Source organism: Heterocephalus glaber, unplaced genomic scaffold, assembly GCF_053883595.1.
Source record: "Heterocephalus glaber isolate CG9 unplaced genomic scaffold, H.glaber_assembly_v1.0 deba00001444, whole genome shotgun sequence".
Lineage (NCBI taxonomy): Eukaryota > Metazoa > Chordata > Mammalia > Rodentia > Bathyergidae > Heterocephalus > Heterocephalus glaber.
The window spans coordinates 19474275-19500551 of record NW_028258297.1 but is presented as its reverse complement, the minus strand read 5'-3'; the positions used below and the strand labels follow the sequence as shown (position 1 = coordinate 19500551).

Genomic DNA, 26277 nt, shown 5'->3' with positions numbered 1-26277 from the left:
TTGCAGACCCTTTGGCCTCCTGATACAGACTTGCACAGGACACTACAGGGAGCTCCAGGGCTTTGACTGCATCCTTCAGATCCCCAGCACACAGACAGCCCATTTTTACTCTTCCACACCCAACTCTGTGGGCAGCCATTGTAAGCCAATCTTGTATTATATCTATTTCTCTAGTAATCACTGACTGACACATCCACTGATGACTAGTAAAATAAATTTTTATCACCCTTCAAGAAGGTATAGTGCACGTGAAGTCCTGAATTCAATTCCCAGTACCAAAAAAAAGAAGGTATAGTGTGTTTGCCAAAAACTATCATGTATTACATTCTTTGTTATTTTCCTTTAGTGATTGGATTAAGAAATATAAATGCTTAATTGACTTTGTGGAATTTGATATATATCCTGATAGTCATGACATGTAGCCCCAAACCTAAAACAACACCAAACAAAAATGATTAAGAAAAAATTATTTCATATTTAGTCACATACAAACCATAGCTACAGACATGATATTAAAACATAGGGAATATTGTCTCAGGGCTGGGGATTTAGCTCAGTGGTTCTACCACCTGCCTCGCAAGCACAAGGTCCCAAGTTCGATCCCAAGTACCAAAAAAAAAAAAAAAACAGAAAAGAGAATATTGTCTCATGTTCCTTCAGAGAAAAGTGTGTCTGAAAAAGCAGAAGCATTGCCTAATTATGAACAATTCCTAGCTAGCTCTCAGCTCTAATTTTAATGCAAAGTACAGATGATAGTCACTTATTCATGTATGACTGAAAATTTATCTCTTGCTGATTTTATTTTAACAGAAACAATCTTCATGAAGAATGAAGTCACAGCCAAAAAGAGTATTTTAGGAGAATTTGCAAATACATATCTTAGTAGCAAGAAGTAAAATACAATTTTTATGAAAGCATACTTTGCACTTTTCTAAATAATCAAACTTTTCTTTAGTGGAAAAAAATAATGGGAAAATAATAACTGACTGCTGAACATTATTTCTCTAAGTGCAAAATGAGCATGGATATATTATTTCCCCATCACAAAAACTGATTTGGTAATTTTATTTTTATTCATGTATTTGTATTCATCCCCTTTACTTCATTCTACAAAGAAATTGAAACAGATGATGAAGCTACTATGGGTAATTATAGAATATTAAGGTATTTTAGGTCTTAGACTTGAATCTATTTATGTTTATTAGACAAAATTAATCTAATACTCTTAAACACATAAAAATTAAATTAAGTTTCAAATATGCTTTAAATTTTATAACCTAAATTTTAAAACCTGGTTTTTATCCAGACCAAAGATAACACAAACTCTTAGCAAGAATACCTTTCAATTTTTTGGAAAGCCTTCATTTTATTTTAAAACTTTATATATCTATTTCCATTGTCATTTATGCCTTTAGTGATTCTTATTTACATGAATTTATTCTCCCTTATCATTATAATTTATCCTTTGTTCTTTGTTGGGGTTTTGCTTATCAATCATTTTCACCTAAGTTGATTAATGTGAATTTGACAATAGAGAAAGGCAACAACAATAGGGTGCTGCAGAAATCCCTCCACTTTATGTTTATTATAGTAGTTATTTAGCTAAAGCTAAAGAAATATTTGGCAAAACAGAATCAGAATCTTAATTTAACCACATTTTCTGTTCATACAGTGACTAAAGAGCTAAAAATTAATCTAAAACTTTTGTATCTGTTATTCATACCCAGTTAGTGTTCTGCTGTTGTGCCCAGAGGAAGTGATTAATGCATGTAAGCACCAAGTTCCAATTTATTTTGGGCACAGTATAATGTGCCTCTGTATTTCAGGCTACTACGATGGCATGAATTCTTAATATCTTCAGAGCACTAAGTTTGTATTCAGTGGCAATTTAAAATATTAGTGCTTACACTGTATTAGTATGTAGAACCCTAAGACCTATAGACAAGAACAAAAACAGACCACCTTCTAGTTATATTTCAAATACTGTATGAAAAAAACTCTTATACATTAATTTTTAAATAATTCCAAGTACACAATAACTTATCCCTGTCTCAGAAGTTTGGACTCTGGGTGGGGGAAAACATTCTCACTTCCACTTCTAATCTCCCTCTATTTTCAAATAACCTTAGCATAACACAGCTTTAGCTTATTAACTGTAGCTATCCATCATTTTTCAAATTAGTTATACTTCACTGAATTTTGCTGCAATGTGGATTTCTATAGAACAAGGCCTGTATTTTTCACTGACCTCCCAAAAGAAAATGTGCTATCATTGAAAAGTTCCTTCTGTAAACTCTTGGCACAAAGTAGGTTAAAGGCACAGGAAGAGGACACCTAGGGGAGGCACCCTCAGGTGGAGCAGCGCATAGCTCTGATTTCATCAGCCTGAGCAGCAGCTGCAGGCCTGGTGCCCCTGCCCAAACAGACAGTCCAGGTAGGACTGCAGGGTCTCAGAGAGATGCAGCATCCTTGGCCAGAAACCTCTGTTTCTGCTCCACAGCCCACTCAAAACTCACCAAATAGATGAGCAGGCAGACAATTCAGTGCACTATTCTTAAACCTAAATCCGGAAATCCCCAAAATCTTAAACCCGAAAGTTTTTTGGCAAAAAAACTGAATTGGCCTGAATCATTTGGCTACAAACCTGATCTGAACTAGTAGGAGGCTATTTATAGTCTTCATTAATTCCACTGTAGGTGAATATTCATGTTTCTCTGCCAAAATATGAATCTGTTTGATTACAGGGAACTCAGACCTTGCTGAGTCTGTTTATATAATACTTGATATTTGCACTCTATTGCCTTCTAAACTCCGATATGCAAAATACAGCTGGCACCAAGGGACTTGGATAAAGCATAGAAAAAGAATGTCTTATGAAAATATATGGACATGAATTTAAGTTCTTCATCTGCTCCTAGTTACCAATTATGTGACTTTGGGTAGATTATTTAATTTATATCCCTAGACCTGGTTCTTTATCTCTAAAAATGGAGATGCTCACTAGACTCCAAATGCTTTGATGGTACTTGCCTACCTCCCAAATCCTTTTTTCAATATTACCTTTCTCTAAAAAGTCACCCATTCTCCCTGCCCTTGCCCTCATTAAATAACAGAACTCGATGGCTTACATGGAGATTCCCACATTCACCACATTTTGAATGTTCCACATACATTTTTTTAGATATATACACCATCTTAAAAAGCACTTTTTGTGCAGTATCACAACCTCATATAATCCTCAAGGACAAGCATCGTGACTTTTCCTTCTCTGGAAAAACCTGCATCTGTTATAGTGGGGGAAATACTGTGAGTTGGAAATAGGACTCTATCACAAATACAAATTAGATAGACAGATTAGATGTAAAAGCTACTCCCTTGGTGTATTTAAGTGTTTATTTACTCAACCCCCAGACCTCTCGTAAGAAAAGTGGCTTAAGTAGCCGCTGAGAAATGAAATACAAATAGGCAAGGCGGTGCACACATATAATCCCAGCTATTTAGGAGGCTGAAGCAGAGGCTGTCTCAAAACAAAATTTTAAAAGGGAATGGGGATGTAGCCTAGTGGAAGAGTGCTTGCTTAGCATGCATGAGGCCTCAGTGTTAAAGAAAAAAATAAAAAGATGGCACAGAATAAGAAAGAAAGATCATACCCACCAGCATCAGCTCCAGCCAATTCCTTAATACTTTTGGATTGGTAGATTTCTTCTTCTATAGTAAGTTCAGCCCAAGTCTGCTCTCTTCCATTCTTGCCACGTGGAGAGGGCAAGTGGGGCCTTGTGACACTCAGGCAGGGGAAGGAACACAATGCTACTGGGGAGGAGAAAGAAAGCTAGTCAGGAGGATGTTTCTGTAACTGACCATAAAAATTTTAGACATCCATAAAAGTTCCATGTTTTTGCCCAAAAAAATAAAATAGTATGTATCTTTTTGGTATTTGAGACTGAAACCAGTTTTGTGAGCTATTGACTAATTTCTTCATCACACACTGATAGGATGTTGATCAGTAAATCCTTCTCTGATGTTAAATGTAACATGTTAAGTAGAGAAAAGCCCAACAAAAAATCAGTCTTAGTGTTTGAAGAGGCACTAGAGAGTAATATCCTGAAAATGTGAGATCCAGAGAAATTTAGTGACTTGATTAAATTTATACAGCTAGTAAAAAGCAGAGCCAGAAGGGCTCAAATCTTGTGTCTATTGATAAAATAATAATAAATGGCAGCCTATGTCTCCATTGGAAGAGGGTTGTATTAATAGTAAGTACCCTTGGACATGGAACAATACTCCACAGAAAGAGGACAAGAGTTGCGAGTTGGAGACCTAGATTTAGCAGTGGCTCTGCCACTAACTTAGGTAAAGCAAAATAGAATCTAAGACCCTTTCTGTTGCAAGATGTTGGTAAAATCAATGGTTCTTCCTAAGTAACATGAGAGACATGGAGTCTCCAAAGAATGAGACAAGACATTTGATCCTCCAAGAACCTGATCCAATGGTCTTAAATACAAAAGTGAGTATTAAATAGTTTGATCTGATTGCTCAAGATTTGAGTGCATGACACACTTAAACTTATGGTTAGATATATTTTTTAAGTTGTAGAGAATGTTATGTTTCTCTGCTTGAAAACTATTAACAGTTTTAATTTAATGCATACCAAAGGCCTTCAACTTTTTATGATTGTTCAAAGTAAGCCACGTTGAGCTTCTCTGTCAATGACTTCTAATCAGAGCCTTCTTTCTATATGCACCACATAAATAGGCAAGGAGAGCAATGAAAGGCCATCGTCACTTGTTGCAACACTTGACATTTAATGTGACCATGTAAGATGGTCCTTCATGGAGAGGAGAAATTATTGTTTTTTTAACAGTAAGCAGGGCTGGGGATTTAGCTCAGTGGTTCTGCTGCCTGCCTCACAAGCACAAGGTCCTGAGTTCGATTCCTGGTATGCAAAAAAATAAAAATAAAATTTAAAAAGCAAGCAGAAGTAAAGACACACATACAAGATACTTTGCAAAATCCCACTCTCTTGATTTGTTTTACTTTTTAATATTTAATTCACCCTACTTAGGAAACTCCTTGTCCTTTTTTCTTATTTACGTCAATTTAGCTTTCTTCTTTCTCCATAGACTTGTCTTTCCTCTTGTCAGACATGCCATGGGAGATTTTAGATATCAATTCTCTCTAGAACTCCTTCAATATTACTGAACTTCCTGTTCTTGGTTCTTTGGGCTTTATTATTTTTCCTTTTACATACCCTTTACTTCAAATTATGTAATGTACTTTAAAATGTGTGTTGTCATTATCACGTGTTCTGGGGAAATATTCTTACCCCCATAGGAAAGTGTACAGTGTAACAGCAAGCTTCCCTCAAAATCTCTTATAAAACATTAGGGGGTGATTATTTGAATTACAAAGGATTTCTTTAAAAGCTACTCCCTTGGTATATTTAAGTGTTTATTTACTCAACCCCCGGAACTCTAGTAAGAGAAGAGGCTTAAGTAGCCCCTGAGAAATGAAGGTGAGCCCTAATAGAAAAGACTGCTGGGATAATGCAGGGTAACTGTCAGGAAAAAGTTACCATATGGCAGTTAATACTCATCTCATTATTTAGACATATTACTATTCAAATCACCTTAAATATTGAAAATTATACTAGGTATAGGTACAAAATAATCCTGATAATTAAACATCATTCACTAAAATATAGTGTAATTGTTGCCAAGAATCAACAAAAGAACCTTTAAAAAAATCTATAGATCACTGCAATAGGTCTTCTACATTAAACATACGGTTTCTTTTGGTACTGTTAATGATCCAATTTATCTTAAGTTCTACTGAGGCAGCTGTAATAGAATATTGTTCCACAAAGTAAGTAATAATTATAACAGCCTTCCACAATGTATCACTTATATCTTATAGAATTAAGAATTTCATAAACAGTGAACTTACTTTATTCCAGAGGTAACAATATTAACAGAGAAAAGTATATTAAATAAATATGTAGCATATGAGTATATTAAATTCTGAACTTGAGGGAAAAGTTATCCCTGCCATTAGTGAGTTGCTCCTCATGTTAATAGTCATTTATCTGTTTGAGTGACTGTGTAGTAAGTTAATAAGTTCTTACAATAACACTGGTAAACCGAAAGAGCACTAAAAATCATGCTAAGTGGAAACTGCATTTTAAAGGAAAAAACAGTTTCAGAATGGATGACCTAGGTGCATGATGGTGAACCTATGGCATGTATGCTGCAGTGAGCACCCCTAGAGCCCTCTCCGTGATGACATTATGAGTTGTATGAGTTGTTTTTTCTAAACTGAAACATCTGCAGGGTTGACAGCAATACATAAGTGAGTCCTGGGTTGCAGTTTGGGCACACGGTCTCTAAATGGTTTGCCATTACTGACCTCGGAAGAAATCATAACATACAGCATTATATGAATTTACTAAAATAAGAAAATATAAAAAGTTTGGTCACAAAGTTGCACACTGAATATTAGTTTTTTATCCACTCTGAATCCATAGTTATCACTTTTTAATATATAAATTAGCATTACTTTTGGAAAGATAAAGATCAGACATGACCAGACTAGTTCAAATTCATTTATCTATTTTGCTAACTGCTTCCCCTGGGGATTTGGTGACTGCTGTAAGTCTTGTACTCGGTCCAAGTAGCCTCAGCACTGATGAAGATGAGACTGATACCATGGTAGAGAAATTTCCAGACCACACAAAATCAGAGGGAATCACTTGAGCCATGACTGACACACCCCAATGAAAATGATGGAAAGGTGGCAGATGTTAGCAATTGATAGTGCTAGGAGATTAAGTAGGAATGAATGAACAGGTCCCAGAATTTGAATTTATCTCAAAAATCAAACACCCAACTGTCACTCTGTGTCCCTGATAGATTGTTTCCCTGCCTTACAAAGCTTGTATAGCAGGCTATAAAGTAGGGGAAAACTTCACACAGAATTCATGATGAAACATCAAAATGGGAAATATTCCATTTTATTTTTCTATTAGGAATGCTACAGTGATCCAGCTATTAATTGATTGCACCAGTCCCAACAAATGTGATCTTTATCCACCAATTATTGATAAGTCCTACTTTCATCATAATAGTGAAAGGCTGTATGAATCTTGCTCTTATGAAGCTCATCAAATTGGAAGTGATACTAGGGACCCTTTGGAAACAAACAACAGAGTTCAAACCTGAGACATCAAAGGCCCTGAAAAAGGAGGATGAAACATACATGGAGAAAGAGGGACAAGAGAATCCTGTACAAAGATTTGAATGGATGACAGTGTTTTAGTAGCTTCTATGAATGCATAACCTTTGGGGGAAAGAGTTGCATTATAATTTATTGTCACTGTAATACTGCATAACCATTTACCCCAAACTCATGGTTTAAGGCAATAGATATTAATTTAGCTTACAAGTCTGTGGGTTATCAGTTTGGAATGAGGAAGTTTGGGTCTTAGCTGGGCTCACTCACAAGTTTGGCAGTCAGCTGCAAGTCATCTGATCTTGGATGGCCTTGGCCAGAATTGGAGCAATTCAGAAGTGAGCCTCTCCTCTAGCAAGCTAGCCTTCCTCATTGCAGTCATAGAAGTAAGGGAGAAAGTGAAATACCCAAGTGCATTTTCAAGCCTCTACTTGCAGCTTATCCGCTAACCTCCTGATACGGTTTGTGTTTAGATGTCCCCACTAAGTCTCATGCAGATGAGATGGGACTTTCCTTTTCAGAAGTAGTTAAATCTGGAATGTGTGATGCTAAGGTTTTAAGGGCCTGTGATTGCTAAAACACTCCACATGAGTGATTGGCTTGGGACCGCATTAATCCCAGGAGTCCTAATAAGATAAAAGGGCAGAAAGATGCTGTTAAACTCTCTTGTTACCGTTTCTGCCTTGTGCGTACCATGTTGTTTCTCCTCTGTGATACTTGTTTGCCATCCCAGCCATGGAGCCAGCTGATTATGGACTGAAAACTTTAGGAACTGTAAGCCAAATAAACCCTTTCCCTTCTCACTTTGGGTGTCGGGTACTTCGTCTCAGCAATGAGAACAAAGTAACTAACACACCTCCCATTGTTCACAAGTCTGATTTCTACCTGGATCATCCATTCCTGATCATGTTTTCTCTCTTAAAGCAAGTCCCATGGTCAAGTGTTAGACGGTGAAGCAGACTCACTCTCATTAGTAAGAGCAAATGCAAAGTTAAAGACAAAGAGTATCCAGATAGTATCACTTTCCCAGATAGTTTCACCATCCCAAACTGGCATGGTGGCCCACACCTGTGATCCCAGCACTTTGGGAGGTTTAGGCAGGAGGATAACAAGTTCAAGTCTCACCTAGGCAACTTGGAAAGCTCCTATCTCAAAAAAGTAAATAAATAAAATAAAGTAAAACAAAATGAAAAGGGGCTGGAGATGTAGCGCTGAAGTAGAATGCCCCTGGGTTTGATCTGCAGTACACACACACACACACACACACACACACACACACACACGCACACAAATCCCAAAGACCATTATCAGATGAGAGGAAGAGGATCCAGGAAAGGTGAAAATGGGGTTTAGGGAAGAGTAGTAAGAGCGATGAATATGATCAAAATACGTTGTACATATGTATAAAAATGCCAAAATAAAATGAAAATTTTTTTTTTAAATGTGCTAATAAAAAGTGGAAACAAGGGCCAGGGATTTAGTTCAGTGGTTCCAGCACCTGCCTTGCAAGTGCAAGGTCCAGAGTTCAATCCCCGGTACCAAAAAAATAAAAGTAAAAAAAAATTTTTGAAAACTATGCCAAAACTTGTAATATAAAACAAATGCCATTTAATTTGTTTGCTGTTTGGGGTGTGTTCTGCAGATCTCATTCAACAACCCAGTGGAGGTTAGCTAATCTAAGATCTCCTTACCCGTGTGACTGACAGTTGAAGCTGGCTATCAGCTGGGGCAGGTATGGCAATAAACTAACCCAGGGTTTCTCATGGTGGCTGGTTCACAAAAGTGACAAGAAAAGACAAGACCCAGTGTATGATCATTTTGTTTCACAACTGCTAAACTCCTACTAGTCAAAGCAAATTGCATGGCCAAAGAGAAATCACAGAACCAAGGCCAGAATCAGCGAGGGAGATTGCACAGGTGCACAAATAGGCAGAGAATGATTATGGGGAACTATTCATACGGATTCAGAGAGAGAGGATTAATACGATGACATCATCAATGGACTCAGTCTGCCACAGAAAGAGTTTGAAAGAAAAACTGAAAGAGACTTTGGTAGCAGTATATTTCCTATGGCATTTTAAAAAATATAGTAATACCAAAGTTTTCTTAAAAGGCGGTAGAGCATAATTTATTTTCCCCTCAGGGTATATATTTTTCAACATTAACAATAGAAAGGACTTTAAATGGTTCTAATACATCCAATTAAAATTTAATTTTATACACAGAATATATTCCTTGAGCTGCAATTCATATAGGACTAGGATATAAGCATTTTATAAGTTATGTAATAACCATTTTTAGATACTAAAATGATCAAAATTTGGAAGAAGTTCTCTGAAAAAATATGACTGTGAAAAACCTAAAACTTAATGTCTTAATGAAAAAGAAGAAGAGCAGTGACTAAATATCTTTTAAACTGGCTACAGATTCACAATGAGTCCCCCAGTATGGGTACAGCCTCCCTCTACAGGCCAGGTTCACTGAGGCCATAACTCTGAAACATGATTCTACTTCACTAACAATATACACTGATTGAGGAAAAACACCCTGCCCAAGCTAGGTCAAAAGACTTTTTTATCTTAGGAAGTTAAAATTTGAGAATGAGAAATTCAAGCCAACTTGGTAGTTACTGAAACTGACTCAAATTACCAGCCATACTTATTCATCTGAAGTTCCTAGAGCCAGCCCGTTTCCTGCCTTTTTTTAGATGTCCAACACATGTTTGGATTCCACAAGCTATCTTGAAATTCTGCCTATAAATTCCTCTTTCCTTCTTCTCTCACTTAAGACAGCTAGATTTATTTTCTATGTGTCGTGAAGGCTGTAGCTGGGCATTCAGAATACCCTTCCGGACTGAGACACTCATTTCTCCAGTTGCCCACAGCAAAGTTACACCCTCCAAAACTCTTCTTAGATGAATGGAGCTGGCTTGTCCCTCCTGTGAGCCAGCCCCTGATATATCACCATTTCTAAAGAAGACCCAGATCAACTACTTGGTGACAATTTTATTTCACTGGACCCCTTTATCTCTCAGAGAAGGAGCAGTCCTTCTTGATGAGGATCAACACATACTTCTAGTAGGGGCTTTCTTTCCTACCCACAAGAGGTTGTCCCCTACTATCTGATCCATTGACATGGGAATCCCCATTAACACTGCATTGGATTAAGGGCCACATTTTACAGAATGGGGGCTGTAGCTGTTGGCCTGTGCCTGGGATCCAGTGAGCTGAAAGGCTGGTCATACAGTCTTTTGAGAGCACAACTGAGACATCAACTTGAAGATCTCTGTGAGGATATGAACCATATGCTGGGGATACAGCATATGCCCGAAAGCAATGACCATGCATTTCCATTAAATAAAATGTAGAATCACAGAACTAAAGTACAACACAAATGGATCTGTCTACCATCACTCCCATTGGCCCACTTGGAGAACTTGTGTGCCCATCCCTTCAGGTGTGGGGTCTACCAGGGATATTTGGACTCTGGCCCCTTTTTCTCTCTTTGCTGCTGTGAAATGAGTAGCTTTGCTCTACCACATGCCAACACCATGTTGATCTGCCTCAACACTGCCCAAAAGCAATAGAGCTAACTTACCATGGACTGACATTCTCAAAACAATAAGCCAAAATAAACCCTTTCTCCTTTAAGTTGAAAAAAACAAATAAAAGGAAAACAGAATCCCAGAGAATCTGTTTCTAAACCAGGTAACCTTACATTAAGAAGCAAGTGGGGGCCAGGTATTTAGCTCAGTGGTGCTGCCTCCTGCCTCACAAGTGCAGAGTTTGATCCCCAGTACAAAAATAAAAGAAGAAGAAGAATCAAGTGGATCCCAACAGCTTAAGGTGTATGTAGAGAGTGGGATGATGTGATGTTCTGATAGGATGTTTTCTTCTCCATGGAGGCATTTGTTTCCTCAGATGTAGGAGTGTTGGCTGCTGACACTTGAAACCTGTGTCCCTCATAGGGAACTATCCTCAGTCAAGGGCAGCCACCTGATCTAAGTTCACATCCTCTCCCCTGAAGCAGCCCACATCCACTACCTGCTAAAGGCAGGGACACAAACACTGAGCTCCTGGCCTCTGAATAGCTACCCAGCTTCAGAGCCCCTTCAGATAGCCTGAGGCTAATGCCTTGACTGCATCGCAGATCAGCTTTTCCTGCCTCCTGGCTTTCTGTCCTGATTCAGAACACCATCCCTGGTAAACTTATTGTTCAGAAATGCATAAGACTTGTTCCAGAACCCAATCTACCACATTCTAGCTTCTATCAAAGTGAACACACCTGCCTATTTTGGAAGAACTTGCTCTAAGAAGAAAGCATAAAGTTGGGAGGGTAGAAATTATAATTATCTGTGTTTTACACATGAGGACATGGAAGCTTGAGAGACATCATAACTAACTCTGCCTGACTCAAGAACCTGTACTTTACTACTACATTATTTATAAATAACCCATTTTCCCTTGTATAGCTCTTTGCCGGGCTGGAGCTGAAAAAAATAAAAATTAACATTCCTTCTATCCCCTCCCAGAAGGTCTCCAAGAGCTTAGCCTATGCTGAAGCCAAGATAAGATGCTGTCTCATAAAAGCAGCCACTTTAATACAGTCCCTATGTCTATACTACACAGTATATATCAGGCTGTAGAAAACAACTCTGTATAGACATTACTAAATAGTTCATAAGCTACACCCTAAATATAAGACAAACATCTGTGGATGTGTGTATGTATCCCATACCCATGGAACTGATAGACCAAAATGGCAAGTACTCATTCTGCTTCCAAATGATGAGTCTTCAATGCATTCTGTGCAGGACTGCTCTCTATTTAAAGTTGATTTCATCTGACAGAAAGGAAAGATAGGAAGGAGAAAAGAGGGAGGGAAGAAAAGTGGAAATGTTATGTCATTTACGTTTGGAAGTAGAAGTATAAGATTTTTGTTATTGTTTCCAATTTTCTACAATTATCAGAGTTATACAGTAAGAATTATGAAATAAGGTATAAGAACTTAGGTTTTATGATATTCTTCAAAATGATGAAGGAATGTTGGGAGTATGTAGGAGAGAAACAAGTCTGGCTGGCACTTTGAGGTCCCAGGGTACCCTAAGATAGACTATTCAGTCCCATTGTGACACAGGTTCTTTGCTAGCAGAGAAAGAAAAGATTAAAGAGGAGTGGTCCTCATCATTTCCCATCCAGTTTGGTCAGGTTTTTTTCTTTTTTGTGAACTTCAGGTATGAATTGGCATAACTTTAGATATTCATGAACATAGATTGAAAGTCAGCAGGCCAGTGAACTCTACCCCTCTTATCAGAAATAATAAATGTGTCCAAAAATTTCAAAAAAGATAAAAATTATTAATAACTAAATCAGTACTGTTATTCTCTTAGAAGATAAGACTGGAAAGCCAATTTAAATGAAAGTCCTTACAAAGACTTTCCAAAGAAACATAATAATTGGTTTGATACTTTACCATTTTCACTACAATACCTCTACCAAGTTCCTCTTACCAAACTGTGTGCTCATACAGCATATCTATTTGTGGCATTTTATATTTCCAGCCTGTCATTGGAATAACCTTTTTAAATGAACTGACTAGTTAATTGCTTTATCATGGGGTCTGATAATCACAGCCACAGACAGATAATCTTCGTAAGGAACCAGACAAACAAAATCATTATTTTATTTTTGTATCATCTACAATTTGCCCCTCCACAATCTACCCTAGAATACAGTGTTTCATATAATTCAAGAAAAAAAGAGAATATTGGAAACAAGCTCCAGCCTGTCAAATAAAATTCTAAGTAACAAGCTTGTCTGGTGCTATTCTATTAAAATGTTCTGCAGTTTGAAATGTCCTTATTTCTGAAGGGCAAATGAACCCAGCAGGTGACTGAGTGATTATGACTTCTGATTCAGAGCTCATTTTTAAAAACATGAGTTGTGTAATGCGTGCTCATTGCCATCGCTAGCATTCCGTTGTCTTCAGGACACTCTTTCCCCTTACTCATGGACAGAATCCTGCCCTGCATCCAAAGTGCCCACTTAAAGAAAATCTGCAGCTAAGTCTCAATTCCCAGGATATAGTAAGAAGACTTACTATAAAATTAATTTCAAAGACTTATTTAGAATCTTCTATTTTCCTCTTCCAGATGTAAATTTTAAGAAATGGTTTGAAGAAAAAGATTCTTCAGAATGAAATGAAATGGGAGAGAGCCGCTGTCAACAAAGATTGTATTTCATTTAAAATGTTCCCCATATGGATGTCCTGGGGAAAAAGCTACAGCAGTGGAAGAATTATTGTACTCTTCTGAGAAGTTACAAAAACAAAGCCCAACAAAATAACAATAGCAAAACAGTGCACAAGCAAATCATTTTTCCCAGCATTATCTTTTACAAATACTTCTGGGATATTCCTGGAATTCTGAATATAAGGTCTTATGCTTATAAAAGGAAATCCTGAATTTTATTGGTTTATAAGCTAAAAACAAAAGATAAAAGTGGTAACTTGTGACATTGTAAAGCTGCCTAATTTTCAAATACCATGCCCATATTCTGACCTTTATCTGACTAAGGATATAACAGCTTTTGGCAACAACTCTTTGGCAAGAGAAGGGTACCTATCCCAAATTCTAATCTCTTGGAGGGTACGTGTTAGCCCATCTTTGAAAAGATATTTTTGCAGCAACTTGAAAATAAAGATAACTCCAATGATCCCACAAGGTTGTCTCTCTATCCACTGAATCCTCACATGCTTTATCACTTGTAACTTTGCAGATGATCATTAATCAGAACACTTTGCACTCAAGCCATCTTCTAACCTGTGGGCCTTTTACAAACATAACAAGCTATAGCAATAAAATGGAGCTGTTGTGAAGTGAAATGAAGCTGTTCATCATCATATGAGCAGCAGGAAGATAAAGATGACTGCTATAGACAGTTAAGAACACTGGCATCATTTTTTTTCTTCCTGACTCTTTGATATCTCAAGTAGAAGCATTGGACATAGAGGGAATAAACATTTGAGGGCAATTTTTGAGAAGTACAGAAAGATGAGTATCCAAAATAGAAGTGGTATAGAGCAATTCACATATACATTATACTGAAAGAGTAAGTTGTGTCTACTCAGTATAAACAGTGCTAATTGGTTGCCCATCACAGAAACACACTCATTGCAACTGATATTGGTTGGATCCCTTTGAAAAACCATGCAACTCACCGCACACCTTCCTGGAAGCCAAACTTAGTCCTTTGGAACATCCCAGACATCCAAACACAGATCCAGTTTTTAACATTCTATCTGCACAGGAAAAGATATGTAACTGATGATTTTGTGGGAAGATAGCAAGAAAGATTTATATTCCCCATGTCATGGCTAAATTTGCGTTGTTTCCCAAAAGATTCTCTCTTGTACAGCAATCTGTATAAAAAGATTCTGTTCCAAGACTGGCTCTTTCAGCCTCACAAATTAGCTTCTAGGGCCTAGACCTGAGCCTCTTTTTTCATGCAAAGGAATTGAGGTCTCTAACTCCTCAACCTTGTATATCTCACACTTCACCCTTCCAGAAAGACATAGAAAATTACGAACATTAAGCATCCTCACTTTCCATAGTTTTAGGATTTGTGTCTTAAGAGCAGGCATGCCAAATCAGTCTTTAAAAAGGGACTGGACAAATTTGAGTCATTTGCAGGAAAATGGATGCTCCTTGAGAGCATAATGTTAAGTGAGATAAATCAGACGCAATCTTAAATATTGCATGGCTTCTCTTATATGAGAAATCTAAAGTATAAATAATTTAAACAGCAAAATAAAAGACAATAAGAAACAGAGAGATAGATCTTTTACAGGTGGTAAGAAGATCTAGAGATGAAAGAAGGAGAGGAGGACAGGAAATAAAAAGTTAAGACCCCTTATGTATATGTACCAAACTCCTGATCATTTATGTACTGCAAACATATGCTAATAAAAGGGGATTGGATCCAAAACTAGAAATGTCACCAGAAACACTGAGAAACTGCAGTTTTATGTCAGCCTTTCTGTTCATTTGCTCTATTCTTCTCTCAAGTTTTTCCCCTCTCTCCTCCAAATCTCCCGTTGTATAAAAGAGAAAGAGGTCTTTGTCATAGAGACCAGTGGTTTTCAAGTCTCCATACATTAGTGTATTTCACTAATGTAGATTCCTAAGTCTCACTCAAAAAAATTATGATTTTATAAGTTCTTAAATGTGCCCTAAGGGCTGGGGATTTAGCTCAGTGGTTCCCCCATCTGCCTCACAAGCACAAGGACCCGAGTTCAATCTTCAGTACCAAAAAAATGTTCCCCAAGTGGTTTAGGTAAAAATGAAGGTCCAGAAACAAAGGTCACCTCGCCCTTAAATACATAACTAGGATATAAATGGGTCTCTTTCTTTAACTACCCTGACATAAGAAATCCTGATTGTAGTGATTGTAGCGGTAGCTGGGCTACAGCTAATCATTATAGCTCCCAGTTTCCTTCTGTCTTGCACATCCATAAAGCCAGCTTGCAAGCAAGAAGCACTTACAAACATAAAATCTAGGGTCTTGCCCTTGACTGATCAAAGCAGGGTCACTTGTGACATTCACTTCCCAGTTCTTGGGAACAGAAAGAATAAAGGTCCAAACCATGTCTATTCTCTCAGTGGTGACTTGGTCATTTGGCTGGAAAATAGTCTTTAGCATACCGATGTGCTCAGAAGAAATGAACACAATTGGCAAAGCCCAAGCACACCACCATGGTCTTGAAGTGCTTCAACCACACCAGAGGAAGGTGGAAAGTTGCCATACTGATCTTTACACAGTTCTTTACCTCACACAGTAGCAGCTGTCATACAGGGGAGAGAGCACTCAAATTTGGAGGCAGAGCACCCAAGTGCAAGGCTTAGTTCGGCCGCCAACTAATTGTGTGAACTAAAGTAGTTCATTTAATAAAAATAGTCTATACCAGGCTTAATGCTAGTGCTTTATATGCATCATTTCTTTTAATCTTTATAATACAGGGCAAATATTTTTCATACTATTTTATTGAGAAACTAAGTAACTTTTCCCACCTCACACAGTTACATATTATCAAAATTAGACTTCAAACCCAGCTTTATCTGAGTCCAAAGCACATATGTCCCTTTTGTCATATTTAACTTCACTGAGTCTCCTTTTCTTAGAAGTGATAAAATATCAGCCACAAGTTGGTGTGAGAGTTAAATAAGCTAATTTAAAGGAGCTGCATAGATCTGAAACCCCAATATTTTTAAAAGATATTATTTTCTTTTGTATTTACAGAGATTGAACTAATTTGCCATGGTAGGCCTGTGTTTGAGCTCTTTTCCGGGGTGGTGATGGATTTGCCCTTATTCATTTGCAATCTCCAGTTCTGTCTATTGTGATCAATGGCACCCATTTGTGAGATGACAGTTCAGAGTCAACCTGTGGCCATGGGACTGAGCAAAGAAAGCCAACTGGCCCATGTGGGAATTGAATTAATGATCTGGAACTGATGTGCACCATACTCAGACAAGCTGAAATAACTGGACATCAAATGTCATCATGAAGACACTGACTAAAGATGATAAGACTCGGGGAAGAACAATCTCTTTGTTTCTCTCACAAGTCCATTCATTCAAATCTTGCAAATAAAACCAGCTGTCTTGCCAGCAAAGGCCCTGATACTGTAAATCAAATAAAGATGAATCTCACCACATATCTCCATTTTATATTCCAGTCCTACTACTGTGGAGACTACTTCCTTTTGTAGAAGCTGAAACAGCAAGTTTGTAGATCATGAGTGTGCAAACTTCAGCTTCCTGGATCAAAATGAATGAAGAGGAATTGTCTCTAGCCTCATAAAATATATAATATAGTGAAAGTATATAAGTAACTAAACTTTTTGTATTATTTTTTATTGCAACATTAAAAAAATACAGGCAACATGAACTGACTGTGTGTGGCATGCATGGGAGGCAGAGTTAGCACTGCACTGTGCCTGCAGTACACAGGGTCCGATTGTTGCCTACGTGGTCCACACTCCAGCAATGTACAGTAGAGTCATGTAAAATGTCACCAAAAATCACATAATAATGGTAAAAGTTTTTGATCCTGTGGGGCCACATTAATAGCAGTCCTGGGATGCACTGAGCCACACATTGGATGGGCCTGCTCTCAATTATAATTTGCAGAAAAGCAGAGGACAAAGTAAGACACCAAACAAGGTAAAACACATATTAGCCTCCCTTCTGGTTCCTACCTGACTCATCCTCAAAATAACCAAAACTGTTTGGGATAAGAATAAAATAAATGCAAGTTGAATTGTACACTATTATTGCCCAGTTAGTATTTATTACACTTGTAAATATAAATATATGCAAAGGTAGGACATTATATATTTTTATAAAATAAAATTACTGGTTGATTTCTTGATAGCAGCCATTCTTTCTGGGGTGAGGTGGAATCTCAGCATTGTTTTCATCCGCATCTCTCAAATGACCAGTGATCAACATTTTTTCATATGTTTATTTGCTGTTTTTACTTCTTTATCTGAAAAATGTCTATTACACACATGTAAATACTGAATAGTTTCTCTGGTGTGAAAAACTGAAAGTGTAAATAAGGATCAAAATGTATAATTGATATTGTGAAATAAGAAGAAAAGGTCTAAAGGAGTAAAGGAAGTGGGAGGGGTAGGAGAAAGAAAAGAAGGGAAAAGAAAAAATATGAGAAAAGGAAAAAATGGAAACAAAGTCTTTGTAAATAGGGAAGGGTGGAGGGGGTGAAGAGAGGGCAGGGAATGGGGAAAAAAAAATAAGAACCAAGATACATCATGTAAGGCTACGAGATCCCAAAGATGAATGTAACTGTATTGTCTACCTAAAATGCACCAATAAACTTAATGGGAAAAATAAACAAATAAAGTTACTATCCTTTTAAAATAAAGACAAGAAAGGTATTTCTGGGAAGACAGCAGAGTGGTGAGCGGCAGAGAAAGAGCCTCTCTGAGATGTGGAGCCCGAATGCTAAAATATAGCAACATGAGGAAAAGAAGAAGGAGGGAATTGGGTCACCAGGACATAGCAAGGATCTGAAGAAAGAATTAGAGCCCACAGAGAAAGCAGAGAAAGAGAGCACAACAGAGAAGAATGAGGTGGCGAGTAGTGCTTTCTCCCTGAGCCCTGACTCATGGCAGGGGAGGGGTGACTCAAACCTGGAGAGACACAGTGACTACTGGGAACCCCAGAGGCCTCTACAGAGAAATGCACCTGTGGGTTGAAGCAGTGGATGCTGCATACTGCAGTGGCTAGAGAGCGATTCCATTCCAGTCTGGTTCAGGCATCCCTAGGAGAGGATGACCGGATGGCTGCCATTTTGGAAAGGGGACAACTGAACTCAGAGCAGTGAAGGGTTGGCTGCAGCTAGTGGCTCCCAGTGTCATGGTGAGGCAAGCCACAGCACAGATGCACCCTGAAGTGGACAAATTTTTTTCTTTTCTTCTTTTCCTTTTTTTCTTCTCTCTTTCTTGATTGTTCTTGTTTTGATACAAGTGTGAAAATATTTATAGTTTTTTGTTGTTGTGTTTGTTTTCTGTTTCTTCTTTCTTTCTGTCCTGTCTTCATCAGTTCCCAGAGCTTGTCCTTCCTTTGACCTCCATCCTTGCTTCTAATCCATTTTTCTTCTTCTACTTCTCCATTTTTTTTCCCCTAAACATTTCTAAATTTTCTCCCTTGAGGGTGAAATCACCATATTGAGTGGATTTTACTGTACATAATTCTCTGGTTTGTTTTGGATTTTGTTATATAACTACAAATCTTGTTCATACAGTTTAAAGGTGACAAATTAATAGTTACCACAATTTGTCATTTTCTAGGATGTGTTTGATGATATTGTTATTGCTGGTTGTACTACTTTAGCTAAGGTGGCATAATTGTTCTAATCAATTATTCTTCCTTCTATGCCAAGACTGAGATTGCCTGAAGGTCATAAACAATTCTATAGGCCAGTGCCAAAGAACCAGGGGCTAGGCCAAATAGGGAGCAACTTCTTATCCCAAATAAAGAGGTAGGATTTTACAACAGAGTCAAAACCCAAAAGCCAGCTAAACCTAGAAGACATCTTGGAGAAATAGTCATTTCCTAAAGGTCCTTGATACTAGCAGTAAAGCTGCCTACCATAATCAATTTACAAGCATCAACTCAGAAATTAAACTAAAAATATATAAAATGAGAAGTCATGGAAGCAAGATGGAATCCCAAACTTCCAGATCACCAAAGGCAAACCCAGGGGGCAATGAGGTCAAACAAAAATTCAAAAGCCACTCACCTGGACTCTCTGTAGTGATAACAGCAGAAGTAACAAAACAGGTGAATGAGGCTCTAGAAAAAATCAAATCAGAAATAGTTTCTCAGATAACTACAGAGATGATGACCATAATGAAGGACATGGTTAGTGAATCTAGAGTAGATACAGATTTTTTAAAATTGAGGATCTTAAAAAAATGATGGAAATGATGAATGGCACACATAGGAAAGAAATGGAAGCTATGAAACAGATTCAAACAGATGATATCCAAGGGATTAAAATTCTACTAAAAGTATACACAGCAGAATGAAACAAGTGAGGTCAGACTATCAGATCTAGAAGACAGGTTTGGGGTTATCAATCACATAAAGAAAGATTTCTTTAAAATATTAAAGGACTAGCAAAAATCAATCCAACAGCTGCTAGATGATGCAAAGAACAAGAACATAAAATTGATCAGAGTCAATGAAAAAGCAGGACATAGTGCAAATGACATAAAAAACCTGTTCACAGAAGTAATGCCAGAAAACATCCAAAGCACAGAAAAATAATTTGACTTAGCAATAAGTGAAGCATGTAGAACTCCAATAGCCATGATGGAGAAAAATCTACAGCAGTGCATATAATAGTCAAGATCTCAGAAATTCAACACAAAAACAGAATGTGAAATGCTGTTAGAGAAAATAAACAAATTGCCTACAGAGGAAACCCCATCAGAATCACAGCAGACTTCTTAACACAAACCCTTAAGTCAAGAGAGCTTGGAGTAAAGTATTTCAAGCCCTAAAAGAAAACAACTTCCAACCTAGATTGATGTAACCTGCAAAACTATTTTTCAGAATTAATGAAGAAATAAGATATTTCCATGGCAAGGAACACCTGAAGAAATGTATGACTACCAAACCAGCACTTCAAACTGTGCTGAAGGATATTATAGAAAGTGATAATGAATACTACTACTACTCCACAAATCCCAACAGAATGAATCTACCAAGCAAGACATGCAATTAAAGAGAGGAGAAAGAGAACCAACAACAGGATAATAACATGACAAGGGTAAGTCAATATATATCAGTTATAACCACCAATGTAAATGGTGTCAACTCACCAATCAAAAGAAACATACTGGCAGAATGGACCAAGAGACAGGATCCAACAATATGCTGCATAAAAGAAACACATTTTACTCAAAAAGAAATTCATAGACTGAAAGTCAAAGGATGGAAAACAATATTAAATGCAACAGAAACCAAGAAAAAAGCAGAGGTAGCTATTCTACTTGGGCAAAGTGGACTTCAAGCCAAGACTGATCAAGAGAGACAAAGACAAGTCACTATATAATTTCTAAGGGAACAATACAAAAGGAAGAGATAACAAGCTATTCCTTAGACAAAGGATTAATATCCAGAATATGTACTCAGAAAAATCAGACCCTCCCCAAACTGAAAGACTCAATCCAAAAATGGTCACCTGAAATGAACAGACACTCCTCAGATGAAGAAGTACAAATGGCAAATAAATACATGAAAAATGTTCAACACCACTGGTAATTCAAGTGATGTAAATCAAAACAACTCTGAGATTCCATCTCACTCCAGAAGGAATGGCTATTATCAAGAAACCAACCAATAACAAATGCTGGCAGAGTTGTGGGGGAAAAGGAACCCTTCTCCACTGCTGGTGGGAGTGTAGACGGGTACAACCACTGTGGAAAGCAGGGTAGAGAGTCCTCAAAAAATTAATAGTTGTTCCATTTGACCCAGATATTCTCCTTCTTAGTATCTTCCAGAAAGAGTTAAAAGCATCATGTCACAGTGATATATGCACACCCATCTTCATAGTGGCACAGTATGTAATAGCTAAAACTTGGAAATAGCCCAAATGCCCATCAACTAATGAATGGACAAGGAAGATTATTTTATTCCCTCCTAGATATTTTCTCAAAAGAGTTAAAGTGATAAATGCATACCCATGTTTATAGCAGTACAACTCAACAGTAGCTAAAACTTGTCCAAAAACAGATGAATGGTTAATGAAAATTGTGGCATTTACACACAATGGAGTGCTATTCTGCCATAAAGAAAGTTAAACATAGTTCAATCCCTGGTACCAAAAAAACAAAACAAAACAAAAGGGCTGGGGATTTAGCTCATTGGTTACACTGCCTGCCTCACAAGGGCAAGGTCCTGAGTTCGATCCCCAGTACCAAAAAAAAAAAAAAAGAGCCAAACACACAAGCTTAAATATCACATGGTTTCTTTTATATGAGAAACCCAAAATATAAATAAAGAGCAAAGTAAAAGAGGAGCTGGGGATTTAGCTCAGTGGTTCCACTGCCTTCCTCGCAAGTGCACGGTCCCAAGTTCAATCCCCGGTACCAATAAAATAAAATGTTTTAAAAAAAAAATAAAAGATAGAGAATAGGAAGTAGGATGAGAGATCTTTTCCAAATGGCAAGGGGATCAAGAGATGGAGGGGGGCCAAGGAAAGAGAGAAGGGAAGAGTATGAAAAAGGAATTAAATTGTGTTATGTACATGTGTCCACCCCATACAATGAATGTGATCACTATGTACTACAAACATGTACACCAATAAAAAATAAAAACTAAGAAAAAAAATAACCACAGATTAGGAGGACACAACATTCCAGACGGCATTTTGGAGGGAACATATACAAAAGTAATTATGTGACAAGGCAGGAAGCTGGAGAGCTTGCCCTTCAGGGATTCCTTTTATAACAATCTACTCTTACAGGACTAACACATTCTACAAGATCAGCATTGACTCCCTCCACGCACAGTCCTCCCAAAGACCCGATTACAGTGCACAAGGCCTCACTTCTTAAGGGTTCCACAACCTCTTAATACTACCAAATTGAGGACCAAGCTTTCAACACAGGAACCCTTTTGGGACAAGTCACATCTCAATTACTCAGCACTACTAATATTCATCTTGCACCTCAAAAGATGATCAAGCCACCTCTCTGATTTTTAAAAGTAAATGGTATCTTCCAGCTCCATCAAGGACCTACATCTTCCTGGCATTTTCTTTTGAGTATTTCTCTTCAGAGATTTTACAAAGCACTGTTGTGACAAGTATCTGTATATTTGTGGCCTCATGCTCAGAACTAATACTGTCATTTCAAACACTGATGACTAGGACATTCGTGTGAAAATATCCAACAGGAAGTTAAAAATAAGGTAAAAGTGCTTAGAGGATAAATAAAAATTAGAGAAAAGTGTCATGCGGCTGTCTGTGATTAATAAAATACTTGGAATTATTTACTCTGTTGCTACCCAACAACATAATTACTGTTTGCTTTGAATACTGAAAGCCAGTACAAGTTAACAAAGTAAATTCCTCTTGACTCTCTATTATTACTTTCACTGTAAATTACAAAAGTCATTCAATAAATGTTTATTAGCAGTATTTGTATGTGAAGCAATTTTCTACATTTGTTAGTGTGACAAACATTCCTGGATAAAGTCTGAGCAATTCTATGTGAAAGAGAGTTAGGCAGTGGAGAACTCGATAGCAGTCAATGAAAAAAATCACACTTTAGAGGCAAAAATTATGATAGTAATGATGTGTTGCCCTTGATATACAAAACTGATGTTATTTAACATCCCTATTTATTTTGGCTATTTATCACATGATAAACTTGTCTTGGTCCATTTCTTCTCTTTCCCAGTTCTTGTTGTGAATGACACCATGCAATCAGATAGAGTTTAGGAACAGTAGTGATTAACTGTATTAAGCCTATTCCCACTGAGTCTGACCTCACCTAGCCAACTAAGCTAAGTATAAACACAACCATTTCTTAAGGACAAAATTTATGATCTAGCAGACGCAAAGCAGGCTGTCAGTAGCATCTTAGCAGATTCTGATAATGCCCTAGCTGCCCACATTTTCCACAATTAAAAAAAAACACCAGGGCATTGCTATCTGAGCCTGTTTCATGATTCAAAGGATGAGAATATGGGAAACAGAAAATCAAATAATACAAATAAACGATATACTGGTAATAGAAATACTTCCATATTTCATAGTATAGATGTCAACATCAAAATGACTGGTGTCTTTGTCTTTCATAATTATACATATTTTCTGAATACTCTCCAGGAAAAGAAACAGAAAGAATAAAATTATCTGTACCTAAAATATACATAAAACAAAAGGCAAGTATGTATTCCTACAACATAAATCAGCCCTATTTCAAGCTTGACCACTTCAGAGGCCTCTTATAAAGCAGCCAAAATAAAGAATCAGTGTATGTAGCAGAGTTGAGATAATTTAATTCAAATTTTCTTGTTTTCAAGTCTCTTTCCAATATTAACAAGAAGATCTGAAGAATTATTTAGCTAAAGCATTAGAGTAATAAATTCATTGCTTTCTAAATTACCTGACTATTGTGAAATTGGATAATAAGCATCCACATGTTACCATCTTCATTTTTTACATGCTCTTTGGTTAAAGAGATAATGGATTAAAAGAATTAAACAGTTAACAAAACTAAGTAATGAATGTCATTCAAATATCTCTCTTTAATGGGGCTTTATAAACCATAACAATGGATGTTATGTGCTCTAATTAGGTTCACAATATCTGTAAAACCTTTGGGTTGAATGTGGTTGTTACACCCAACACATTTCTTAATCCAGTAATGTTAAGTTAACCAATTCAGTAAATTGTGCAAGAACTTAATGATTTATGGGCACCAGCCCCCAACTTGAGGACAATATTTTACCGTTCATTTCATCATTCCCAAATATATTTTTCTTTTTATCTTTGTTCTATTCTCCTTTAGATTATTTTCTATAAATTTATGGAGTACAATATAGCATACTCAATCATTCAATGTCATGTATGTTCACAATGAGCCAGTCACTATCTCAGTAATGGAAAAAAAGGAATACAAAAAATAAAAATAGTCCTTGTTAGAGTTTGAACCTTAAATGTCTCCCAAAAGGTCCATGTAGTAAAGGCTGGGTCCCCAAGAAGGTGCTATTGGGAGATGGTGAAGCCTTTAGAAGAGGGTCTTGTTGGAAGGTCTGCAGGTCATTGCACAAGTGCACTTAAAGGGAAGAGTGGAATCTCAACTCTTCTTTCTCTTTTTCACTTCCTAGCCAAGGTGAGCAATTTTGTTCCACCATGAGCTCAGGCCACGACAGGCTGCCCCATTACAGGCCCAAAATCAACAAAGCCAAATGCTCATGAACTGAAAACTGCAAAATGAAGCCCAAAGGAACCTTTTCTCTTCAGAAGTTGATTGTCTCAGGTGTTGTTATACTGACAGAAAGCTGACTTACACAGTCCTTCATCCTTCAAAAGTTAAAATGGGAGCAAGGAATATAAATAAATGATCATACAAAAGCATGACATTAATTTTTGCTATAAGATGAATACACAGTAATATGAGATTGAAATAAAGAGGTTTGGTGTAATAAAAAATGTCTTCTCCAAGGAAATGGCGCTTCTGTTGAAACTGGGAAGGTGACAGGTACAGAAAGGAGAAAGGACAAGAGCACATTTCCTATATAGGCTCTGTAATGATGGGCACCAAATTTGCAAGAACTTAGATGAATAGGTCCTATTTCTTAGGCTAAAGTACAGCCCTATTTTGAATTATGGAGGGTTAAATATTTTCAGAAGTAGACTCAAAAGAAATTATTTGTTTTGTCATTAGAGTCATTCTTTCAAAGTCTTCTTTAGCAAAAGAAAGATAGAACAAAGTTCTAAGTCTACTGTAGTTAAATTAAGGGTCACTTCATTTCCCAGGGACAGACTCAGGATTCCTTTAACACACTAGCTGCTGAGATTAGTTCACATGTGAGTTTTCTCTTTATTTTTATTTCTGCATTATGCTTAGTACTAAGTTATAGATAAAGCACAATGGGTTTTTTTGGTTGGATGTCTAATTGTATGGTAGTTTGGTTTTATTTCTATAAATCATAAGCATTACTATAGGAAAGTATTTTTAAATTAAATGTAAAAGAAAGTGATTTTTAAAGTTTACCTTGAAAATAAATAAATTTTTTTCCTGGACTATAAATGGTAGAAACTATTATGAAAAATTATTGATCTGAGCTATTTCAAGCTGCTTTAGACGTTATTGGCTTTGACTTTACATTCATATCACATCTAAACATTCATTTTTATCACTGTCAATCAATACCTTAAATGTATGTAACAAGTGATCACCATACATATGTAGTCTAGCTTGGGAAATATTCACAGCTAAGTTCTTTAAAAAGGCATTGACATAAAATTCCTTTGAAAACTAATTACTAGATAATGCAAATAGATAAAACGATTGGTTTAGTAGGTAAAAATAATGAATGAGATCCAGATATTATAAAGTAGCTAAAACTTGTAGCACTACCATGTACATATATGTATAAATGTATGTATATGTATCCATACACACACAAACACTTTATAGGGACAGACAGAGAGAGAGAAACTTTACAAATCAACAGATGTAAATTATAATTTTGAGATGTGTTCAGTCATACAGTATCTTGCTCCAGTTAGTCAATGGTTAATTTCTCATGCATCTATGTTTATTGATCACTATTTCAAGTGGATCATACTAGAAAATAAAACTCAGTAAAAATTAAGGTAAGTTAGATAGGATATATATATATATATATATATATATATATATACTCTTAAAAGTGATATCTATTGTATAGTCACATTTTCATTCATTCATTCACAAATTTCATTACATTAAGCATTGGGAGAGCCC

General features: G+C 36.9%; 1 protein-coding gene across 10 annotated transcripts in view; it reads right to left on the bottom strand.

Annotated features, from left to right (window-relative positions):
* Positions 1-26277, bottom strand: part of Plcz1 (phospholipase C zeta 1) — a 560968-nt gene that overhangs the window by 152945 nt on the left and 381746 nt on the right. For 9 of the 10 annotated variants that reach the window (XR_015452165.1, XR_015452166.1, XM_087213511.1 and 6 more), the window contains one exon: positions 3655-3810. The gene's annotated coding sequence lies outside the window, so the exon portion shown is untranslated. The remainder of the gene's footprint in view (positions 1-3654; positions 3811-26277) is intronic. The other variant, XM_087213507.1, reaches the window with a different exon arrangement.